This window comes from Ruditapes philippinarum, unplaced genomic scaffold (assembly GCF_026571515.1).
Source record: "Ruditapes philippinarum isolate M1 unplaced genomic scaffold, ASM2657151v2 ctg186_1_1_1_1, whole genome shotgun sequence".
In the NCBI taxonomy this organism is placed as follows: domain Eukaryota; kingdom Metazoa; phylum Mollusca; class Bivalvia; order Venerida; family Veneridae; genus Ruditapes; species Ruditapes philippinarum.
Window position 1 is genome coordinate 289847 of NW_026860931.1, and position 12171 is coordinate 302017.

The 12171-nt window shown below is 36.3% G+C and overlaps 1 protein-coding gene across 10 annotated transcripts in view; it reads right to left on the reverse strand.

Annotated features, from left to right (window-relative positions):
* Nucleotides 1-12171, reverse strand: part of LOC132713954 (5'-AMP-activated protein kinase subunit gamma-1-like) — a 119331-nt gene that overhangs the window by 38462 nt on the left and 68698 nt on the right. The gene's annotated exons all lie outside the window — the stretch shown is intronic.

The window sequence follows — 12171 nt, forward strand, 5'->3', positions numbered from 1 at the left end:
TTGACAGTTGCAAGGCTTTTGACAACTGAAAAGCTTGCAGAGCTATGAAGTTGCATTGCAACCATAACTACAAGGCTACGGAAGATGCAAAACTAACAGCTGCAAGGCTACAAAGATGCAAAACTAACAGCTGCAAGGTTACAAAGATGCAAAACTAACAGCTGCAAGGCTAAGAAGATGCAAAACTAACAGCTGCAAGGCTACAAAGATGCAAAACCAACAGCTGCAAGGCTATGAAGATGCAAAACTAACAGCTGCAAGGCTACAAAGATGCAAAACTAACAGCTGCAAGGTTACAAAGATGCAAAACTAACAGCTGCAAGGCTACAAAGATGCAAAACTAACAGCTGCATGGTAACAAAGATGCAAAACCAACAGCTGCAAGGCTACAAAGATGCAAAACTAACAGCTGCAAGGCTACAAAGATGCAAAACTAACAGCTGCAAGGTTACAAAGATGCAAAACTAACAGCTGCAAGGCTACAAAGATGCAAAACTAACAGCTGCAAGGTAACAAAGATGCAAAACCAACAGCTGCAAGGCTATGACGATGCATAACTAACAGCTGCAAGGCTATGAAGATGCATAACTAACAGCTGCAAGGCAATGAAGAAGTACCCTTAACAACTGAAGGGCTGTGAAGATGCATAACAATGTAAAGTTTAATAGCTGACAGCTGCAAGGGTGGGGAGTTCAAAACTTAACCACTGCAAGACTGTAAAATAGTACCCCTATCAACTGCAATTAAGGCTGTGAAGGATATGAAGTTAAATAGCTGACAGCTGCATGACTGTGAAGAAGTACCCTTAACAACTGAAAGGCAGTGAAGTGGCATAGCTATCATATGCAAGGTTGTGATGTTGCATATCTGACAGCTGCAAGACTGTAAAATAGTACCTGTAACAATTGTAAGGTTGTGAAGTTACAAAATAAACAGCTGCAAGGCTATGAAGTTCCATAGCTGACAGTTGCAAAGCAGTGAAGAAGAACCTGTTACATCTGACAGGCTGTGAAGATTGCTTTAAGTTTGCCTGTATGGCTGTCTGCAAGGTTGTGACACAATTGCATGGCAAGTTGCATGGTTGTCTGCAGCAGCAAGATTGCAGATTTGCCTGAACTATGATTAGAACAACAATACAGTTGACAACCGCACGGTTACAAACTATACAATATAGTGCAATTCCATCAACAGTTGCAAGTCTATATATCAGCTGCTGTCTTGTAGATACATGGTCCTGTTTTTTTTAACATTGTTAGAACCTTTGTTCTACGCAGTTCTGTTAAATGCTCGATTCTAATACAACTTCATTAGTCATATAAAGGCAATAAAAAAGAAAAACAATGTGACATGTACATCGCATGTCACATGAAATTGTTTCATACAATTTACAATAACTGGAGATAGAGAGTATATGAACATTTTAGTCATCAAAATATCCTGTTACTCATGTACAATAATAAAACACTTTGATAACATATGTTACAAAACCTTTCATGTAGGCCAGCCACCACTAAAAGAGAAAGGTGTGCTCATTATTTTTATCATTTACATAGAAATATCAATATGATAAAAGAGTGTATAAGGTGAGCTGTAGACTATATATGTTTTTTGGAAATCCACAATTGTGGATTTTTCTTATTTTATCATATGGTTACTTTCCACCTTAATTGGTGGAAGACCTCGGGTGCCCCTTTGTGCATTATTTCAGGCACATAGGGGTACCCAAGTAGGACTGATGTTCTGTAAACTAGCTGATTAGCTTCTTCACATCCAAATTCCCTGGTTGGTTTTTGAACCCACAGCGGTGAGGGGCAAGTGGTTTGAAGTCAACGACCGGACCTTAATCACCCTGCCACGGACCCCCAAGGCTAACTAGGTCATTGTAATATTTCCTCAGTCAAACTGAAACAAGTACTGGTTAGTTACAGAAAGCACAATCAAGAACTGTACAAATAACCGCACACTTTTTTATTTAACAATCAAACAAAAATAGATACTGTATACACTAACAGAAATTTTATAATCATGTTATAAGATGTAATAATTGAATGGATATTGTAGATCATTGGAAAGTTATGGCTTCAAAAAGTAAAATATATCAACACCTTTATAAACATCAAGAAACAAAATTGATAAAACTTTTTTAAAGTTATTGTTTAGTTAAGTAAAATAAAACTTCATTATTTTCTATCTTCTCAAAGAAGTTAATTTCTTTACTGTTTTCTGGGATTGTAATTATAACAAGAAGATAGCATAGAAACAACCCTCCACAAAGGTTTTTTTTTATTTAATAGGACCAAACTGCATAATCTGCCTGAAGAAGCCAGTGTACATATTGAACAAAGTTACAATAATACTGCATAAATTGCATTGGCTATAAGGGAGACAATTCTTCAAAAAAACAAATTTTAGAATATAAGCAACTCAAATAAGCATTCAAGAGTTACTTCCCTTTATCAATGTAACATACCCTCTACAATTAAAATGGTATGTTCCAACTTTATTGGGAAACCCATTTCTATTTATAGTAATGTATACAAACAAATCAGATACATGATATTTGTCATAAAGTTGTGTAAAGTTAGTCATTTAATGATGTGGTTAGAGGAAATAAATCATAAATCTTTAAAAGTGCTTTCAATACATGAAGTAAAATTTATAGATGAATCCATGATTTTTATAAAATAAATATAAACCACAACATTACTAGGTTTTTAAGAACTTTTCTCATTAAACATTATGATATCATTGTCATCTTCATAATAAATGAATTCCAGGACTTAGCTTTATCATGCAATATGCTGAAAATTAACCAATTGCAGTGAACTAACTGGATGACTAGAAATATTCTTAAATCTGGCATTCAGAACATGACTGACATATTTAAACATGTACATATACAGTTAGACCACCTCTAAATAATACCATAACATTCAATGCTCTACTTTCAAATGAAAATGCAAAAAAAACTAGAGCATCCATCAACTGTTAAAATGTTCTTTCCCCACTTATAATAAATAATATCTCTGAAATTTTATGTCATCAAACATAGCTGTAACAAGAAGAACACATTTTATCTTTTCTTTTTACTCTTTAAGCTGATAAATGATACCAGTTAACTATGCTAACCTGAACTCCCCTTAAGCTATCTTTCTGAATGGTCAACTTAAGCAACTTGTTACAAACACATGAACAGTGTCAAATTCAAAGCAAGACCAAACAGTTTTCTTAACCCTTTACCTCATATATACCGGAAACAATGACTTTCGACCCCCCCCCCCCTTTATAGGCCTGAAATAGTGAAAAAATGTCCTATTTGGGCCCCAAACACATGTTTTCCTTTGAGAAATGTTGCTAAAAAAAGTGAGCACTTTTTCGGTGCCGCCCCCCATCCAAATGATACATCAGGGGGTTGCCAGAAGGGGGATGTGCCCCCTTCTGTTTGGGGGGTTTGAAGGAGGGCGGAGTCCCCCTCATCGCTAAGAAAATTTTGGACTTGTGAGAGGCTTAAAATGACCCCAGGTCGATCATAAGGACACGTGTAACCAACGCTGAAAAGCCTTTGACTCTATCTCAATCCCTTGAGAAGTTGCAGCACTTTGAAATAAATTTTGATGGAAAAAATCGAGGCAAAATAGTGATTTTTGGCAATTTTGAGATGTCCCCTCGTTGCCATGGTAACAGGAAATTTAAGACTGAGCATGTCCTTACAAAGGCAATGGTCCAGTCAACATTTGTGCCAAGTTTGATTAGTATTGAAGCATTTTTCATAGTTTCATAGCAGTTTGAACTTGTAACAGGAGGCTTTTCACTGAAAACGGCCATTTTTCACAATATGCTCATGTGGGAAAGGGTTAAACACAAAACTAATATACATCCTTTATTTAAACTTGCAAATTGTTGTTGTAAATATTCTGAAGAATAAACTTATAGACAATAGCAGGGATTACTTATTTATACCCTTACCATGCTGGTGGCAAATGATCTACCAATAAAACCAGTGCAGGCTATGATCAGCCATCATATCTGATTTAATCTAATGCTTATTTTTTAATTTTCCCATACAAATGATGAATGGTTTGTCCAGATTTAAATATGGACAAGTCCATTTAAGATATTAAGTAGAGCAGAAACAGTAGCATGACTAGAGGCTACAAGTGAACTGATTTCACCAACTGATAACTAGGATAATTATCCCGTTATTATGGCTCTAATGAAAGGCTACCAGAAAGCTGCAGCCGACAAGCAGTCACCTGAAAAGACCAATATCATACTGTACATTTCCTCTCCCATGTCTTTCCCTATCAAATAATCAATGCTGACTTGCAATAAACTGTACGTATATGGTGACAACATGTACAAATTCAGTCGCATAAATCTCTAAATAATTGTTCACTGGTGCTCTTGATAATTTTTTTGAACAGAAAGTCAATCATGTATTTATCAAAATAGATTTACACAATAAGATGAAAAACTGTGTATTTCAACTTACCTAATTAGAATCAGACTAGGTAAGAACCAGTATATACAACAGTCCAGTTTGAATCTGACGAAAGGTAACTACAGACAAGTCAGAATCAGTGTATTACCACTGGCAAGTCAGAACCAGTGTATTACCACAGACAAGTCAGAACCAGTGTATTACCACAGACAAGTCAGAACCAGTGTATTACCACAGACAAGTCAGAAGCAGTGTATTACCACAGACAAGTCAGAACCAGTGTATTACCACTGGCAAGTCAGAACCAGTGTATTACCACAGACAAGTCAGAACCAGTGTATTACCACAGACAAGTCAGAACCAGTGTATTACCACAGACAAGTCAGAAGCAGTGTATTACCACAGACAAGTCAGAACCAGTGTATTACCACAGACAAGTCAGAACCAGTGTATTACCACTGGCAAGTCAGAACCAGTGTATTACCACAGACAAGTCAGAATCAGTGTATTACCACAGACAAGTCAGAACCAGTGTATTACAACAGACATGTCAGAACCAGTGTATTACCACTGGCAGGCCAGAACCAGTGTATTACCACAGACAAGTCAGAACCAGTGTATTTCCACTGACATGTCAGAAACAGTGTATTACCACAGACATGTCAGAACCAGTGTATTACCACTGGCATATCAGAACCAGTGTATTACAACTGGCAAGTCAGAACCAGTGTGTTACCACAGTCATGTTAGAACCAGTGTGTTACCACAGTCATGTTAGAACCAGTGTATTACCACTGACAAGTCAGAACCACTGTATTACCCCAGTCATGTCAGAACCACTGTATTACCACAGTCATGTCAGAACCAGTGTATTACCACAGACAAGTCAGAAGCAGTGTATTACCACAGACAAGTCAGAACCAGTGTATTACCACTGGCAAGTCAGAATAAGTGTAATACCACCTGCAGGTCAGAACCAGTGTATTACCACTGGCAAGTCAGAACCAGTGTATTACCACAGACAAGTCAGAACCAGTGTATTACCACTGGCACGTCAGAACCAGTGTATTACCACTGACAAGTCAGAACCATATTACCACTGACAAGTCAGAACCGTATTACCACTGACAAGTCAGAACCGTATTACCACTGACAAGTCAGAAGCATACATCATGAACCGTTACAAATACTGTAATGCTGCTCTACAGCATTAGACACACAGAAATGAGCTGGACCAAGTTTTTTGCTTATCAGTTCAAGGTTTATTGATAGAAATGTACTGCTAGTCTATTCCATGTTCATAAGATCAGGATCTCATTTCCATATTTAGGATATATTCAATCAATGTACAGCTTATATGTCCCACTAACAGTGTCCTGCGATTTCTTCACAATAATCAATATTGGTAAAGTCGGTCAACAACAAATATTTACTTCCTTACAGTACAGTAATCATTTCATCATTTCAATGACCCTCAACAGTTATTGATGTAATGTTTTAAAACATTGCAAAATATTTGACCATCTATCAATTTAGTCTGTTTTAAATATATGTTTTAGACAATAGCTTAAAATGTAACAATCTACCTATCCATAAAACATGTTATAAACAATTGCGAAATGTTTAACCATCAGTTAAGTTATTACAATATGGTTGATGTTAAAATATGTAAAACTAAACAAAAGTTTTAGTTAGACACACTGGTTGTCCAGATATAAATCAGTAATTTACGTCATCCAAAATAAAGGGCATTTTTCTTCCTGTTAAAATGTACACCATTAACATCTCTCTAATTTGGGCCAAATATTATCATAAAAGTTGAGAGAGTAATTATTTACTTTCAGTTTTTAATATGATTTAACATGTATAAATTATATCAATTCAATTTAATTGACAACTGTAGACCTTGGTTTTAATCTTAAAACAATATAATCACATCTTGCATTAGTGAAATAGTTTGCCTTATGTTACTCATGTTTTAAAGTATGACCAGCACAAAAGCTGCCACAAATACCCATAAAACAGGCCATATCATTGTGGGCGAGCTATGTCCAGTTGTTTTTTTTATAGCATATCAGCTACATAAACCTCTGCTAATATAGAACTGTCATTAACAGATTTACATTAATCAATAACTTGTAAAAGTTCTGGCCAAGTTTTTGCTTCCCATATCCAGTATCAAATTTTTGCGACGGACGCGCCCTCAGGTGCGTTCAGAGCTAAGTCATCTACACATGGGATTTCGTCTGCTACAATCGCGCAAAGTGTCCTCAACCGAATAACAGCCCAGAAATAGTGCATGAATTTGATCCTTTAAAACTCACATACTTTGTTGGGATATCTTAAAATTTTCCATATTTAGCCTTTTCAATTTCAAATTAAATTATCCAAGTAAAAATATGAACGTATTTGATTGATAAAAACGTTGTAGTCCCGTAGTATTATTGCGCAATATGCAAATTACTGCCGAAACGATTTACAGCTGTCGAAAAAGTAGGACAGCAAATCATACTATAATAAAGGTGTAAGCTCTGAGTTCCAAGAAATAATTAGTAAGAAATTAATATTTCTACATTATACAAAACATTATTATTAACAAATCAAAAGTTTTTCGTGTCTCTAGAATAACTCGCGCATTAATAAAAGAAGAACTATTTTCGTGACTCATACCGCTGTTTTAGCTGAATATTCAGCAGTTACTAATAAATTAGATACATTATAATGGTTAGTATAAAAAATATCTATTTTTGAAAATGCATGTAACAAGAAAGTTTTTTCAACACTATACTACCATGTAGTCTTTCATGGTAATCTTTATTGAAAGAAGTTATAATATCAGTTCTACTTCCGATTCTTGTGGTTTGTTTACATATTTTTCTAGGTCACGATATGAGTTAACATTCGCTATTCTAAAAATAGATTCTGACTCACCTGCGATTAGGGGGTACACATTATACATGTAATAAACCAGCGGATACTAACTTTGCTTACATGCAATACTTACAATTGTAAGAAGCAAACAAGTTGAAAATGGAATTTAGTGTGAAATTGAAAACTTGACAGCTTAACTGACATTTAAATTAAAATAAAAACGATGAGCTCTGGCCTCTACATCTATGTATATTTTATTGTCAATATGCCCACTATGATATAACACGATCAATTCTAAATAACATTCTCACATGTATAATGTATTATGCTTGAAGTTAATTGCATGGTTTTATTTTAGAAATATTTCGTTGACAGTTTTTTTCTATTTACATATCATTCCTTGGAAAAAATCGATAAGGACACTGATTTACAAGTTTGACCAGAGTTTTTAGGCATAAATTTCATTCTGTATAAGTAGAAAATCTGATTTATATCAGATTGGACACATAAAATATATTGCTCTACAAATCTCGAACTTGTATGGAACAAATTTTCTCTGTTATATCTTTTGTGTTTTTTTTTGTTTTTTTTTTTGTTTTTTCTAAAAACCCTTAATGTCTCTCCGGTTGCATGTCCGTCGCATTCAGTGCTGCAGCACTTTGATTTTCTAGGTCATACTGCTAACCTTAATCTACAAGACACACTATGGTCACAAAAAGACTGAATTTTCATGCATTAAAAATAACTTTCGAAGCAATTTAACAGACTGGTACATCTAAAGGGCTTGCCAAAACAATCACAAATAACTGATAAAATATAAATGTTTCCTACATAATGCAATTTCATCAGTAAATAACATTCAGCCTATCAATACAAACATCCAAGACTTTTTTTAGACTCAATATTACCATGGTAACAGAGCATGGCAAAACTTCAATTTAGTTCTTGGATATGATTTAGATCAAAGTTAACAAGACTAGGGAAGCTCAATAAAACACTCTCCTAATAAGTTAGAACTATTTCACTCTTTTTCCTTTAAAATTTCTGCCAGCCCTTTAAAAGCCAGCAATCATTTATTCATAGTAAACATTCTTGAAAAGCAACATGTACAATTTTCTCAAAACACAAATAATAATGAATATACAGATACCAGGCTTTATGATATAATATACAAATTGTTTTGCAAGTTCTAACTTAAGATTAAGGTTCCCCACCCACCAATTCTTGTAATTCCTTTACTTTTGGGTTGCAATTTAAGTTACACAAACACTGTAAAATTCAACTGTGCCTTAAAGACTGCAAGTGGCCTTCAGTATATCAATTATAAAGTATAACCACCAACTACAACAGGCACAAGAAAGGACCCCAGTAGAACCACCGACCACAGGCACTAGGGAGGACCCCAGTAGAACCACCGACCACAGGCACTAGGGAGGACACCAGTAGAACCACAGACCACAGGCACTATGGAGGACCCCAGTAGAACCACAGACCACAGGCACTAGGGAGGGCCCCAGTAGAACCACCGACCACAAGCACTAGGGAGGACCCCAGTAGAACCACAGACCACAGGCACTAGGGAGGACCCAAGTAGAACCACCGACCACAAGCACTAGGGAGGACCCCAGTAGAACCACAGGCCACAGGCACTAGGGAGGACGCCAGTAGAACCACAGACCACAAGCACTAGGGAGGACCCAAGTAGAATCAACGACCACAAACACTAGGGAGGACCCCAGTAGAACCACAGACCACAGGCACTAGGGAGGACCCAAGTAGAACCACCGACCACAAGCACTAGGGAGGGCCCCAGTAGAACCACAGACCACAGGCACTAGGGAGGACCCCAGTAGAACCACAGACCACAAGCACTAGGGAGGACCCCAGTAGAACCACAGAACACAGGCACTAGGGAGGACGCCAGTAGAACCACAGAACACAGGCACTAGGGAGGACCCCAGTAGAACCACAGAACACAGGCACTAGGGAGGACGCCAGTAGAACCACAGAACACAGGCACTAGGGAGGACGCCAGTAGAACCACAGAACACAGGCACTAGGAGGACGCCAGTAGAACCACAGAACACAGGCACTAGGGAGGACCCCAGTAGAACCACAGAACACAGGCACTAGGGAGGACGCCAGTAGAACCACAGAACACAGGCACTAGGGAGGACCCCAGTAGAACCACAGAACACAGGCACTAGGGAGGACGCCAGTAGTAGAACCACAGAACACAGGCACTAGGGAGGACCCCAGTAGAACCACAGAACACAGCACTAGGGAGGACCCCAGTAGAACCACAGAACACAGGCACTAGGGAGGACCCCAGTAAAACCACACTTGGCAACGTGGGCCAATGACCAAGTAACTACAAAATATTCAATATAATACAATTTCTTGTTAATAAAGTTACAAACACTGTTTAATCATTCATTAGTCAATTGCACACATTATTAAAACATAGTCTGGTGTTATTTAAAGTGGAACTATCCTAAAAGTGCAATCTATTTTCCAGGAAGCAAGGTGGCTTATTAGAAACCTCTACATGGTTCATGTTAGATAACAAGGGTACATACCATACAAAATAACAGATTTCTGAGGAAATGTTACCTTGTGCCAGAAGATGCCTAAATTTGTACAGTGGATTTGTCTAATATTGTTCATGAATAAGCAGTTTCGAGATTTCAGAATTTTAAAGTTGATCAGCCAATAGAATTAATAGCCTGACTGACTTGGCTCTATGTTGGTATGACAGGTTTTCAGCAGGTATAGGGTTCACAAAATCCTAACAGCTACATACAGATATTTCTCTCTAAAACTCAGAGAGACAACTGGTGACATCATAAACATAGACAATTTACAATTCTGGGAGAACTTTGATGGCTTCAATCACTAAATCTCTTAACAGATGACAAAGATCGCAACATAAAATGTCCATTAATTGACATCCTGATCTGCCAATAATCTAAACTCTCAGGTGATACCCTCATAATATATATTACATATACAGTGTATATAATTTATATCTATATATAGATGTAATATATTATAACTAACAAGCAAAGTCATTATCACTTAATTTATGTACATACATGAAATGTGATCAACTAACTTATATTTTATGTTAATCCTTACTGTTCTGACATCGTATTTTGTAATTTCCTTTACTTGCTACCTTGTAATCTAACACAAAACTAATTTCAACCCTTAAAGTGCCAGTGGCAACAATTTCTACGCAAGCCATCAGTGCAGACCAAGACCAGCTGACATGTGTCATGCCGTTCCATCATTTTCTGCACTGCATTTCCCACAGTACATATTTGAAAAATTTCCCTAAAAGTAATGAATGGTTATGTCCAAACTGAAAGACGGACAAGTCCATTTACAATATTTCAGATACTGATAAAGTTAGATTCCACAATTGAATAAGAATCTGAATTCTGTTCATGTAACCAAGTAATTGAAAAAGCAGAGGACAGTGATGGTTTTGTGGCTTATGTTTTATCATCAGGTGCCCTTAATCTATGTCACAAAGTCTTGTCAGACGTTCAATAAAAGAAAATTTATACATCAATCATGTAATGTATCAATAGAATATAATAAATTGTATTAAACTGACACTGTAAAAATACTAAGGCCACCATGGAGGATAAGTCATTTTTTTTTGGCTTGTAAATTTGAGTCTACTTTTTATCAGAAGAGTTTCAAAATATGTGATATTTCGATGCAGGCTAATGCTGTACTGAACTGCTCTGGGGTAGGGCAATTGCAGGGGGTAGGTGGTTCCAGTGGTATACCGTCCTAGAAAAGAATGAGAATTTATAATAATCCGAGGTTGCTGTGAATAACTTATAACATAAGGGATGGCCATGGCGTGATTTTCGGGAGAGGGGTGTCAAATATTCTTCAATGGGGACCATGGTGAATCTTATAGAAAATGGATAACTTAGCATCAATAAGTCTGAGTTCGAGTTTTCTAAACAGAAAGTGAAGCATGTCCGTGACGCTAGAGGTCTGACCATAATATAGCTTAATCAATCTGGCTGCTCTTCTTATATTTATTTTATATACACAAAATGAGGATTGAATCATTGATATTTCATTTTGAGAAGGGATAGGATGGTACAATGTTAAATGTGACTAGCACAAAACAACACTCCATGATGCACATAAAATTATTTTTTTCCTTACATTTTCAGTGCTTTTAATTTTTTCAAACTTTTCTTATTAGTCAATGTTGGCTAAATAAAACTTCTAGAGCTTTATTCAGATTGGTAATCAAGTCTAACCTGATATGTGTTAAAGTATATACTTCCTTACCAAAAATGGCATGTCATTCAATACAATAAAACGTACCAGCATGGTGTCATTTTAGAAGTTAAATATGACATAGTTATACCCATAACTGAAATCTGTCACCACATTATAGCTTGATCAATATAAAAAATATTTTAAGTCCAAATATGAACATACATGATGAAATACTATATTTATAATGAAACAAAACACATGTCACTGTGACTGGACAATTTTCCAAGAAATCTCAATTTTACCTGCTACACTTGATTTCTTCATTTTCTCCATAATTTTACTCTTTAGATATTTTGTTGGCTGCATCCAAGTAATCTACATGCATTTCCTTGAAAGTTTTCTAAATAAATTCCAATTGTCTTCACTTCAAAGCACTTAATTTCAGTCAAAATGTTTATAATTTAGTTAGGTTCAAGGTCTTTATCCAGGAGATTCCCACCCATAATTCTTTACACAGCCTCACTTTGGACTCATTCAGAATCCTGTTACTATTTTAAGATATAAATAAATGCTATAAATAGAATATGTGGAAATATCTCAAATGG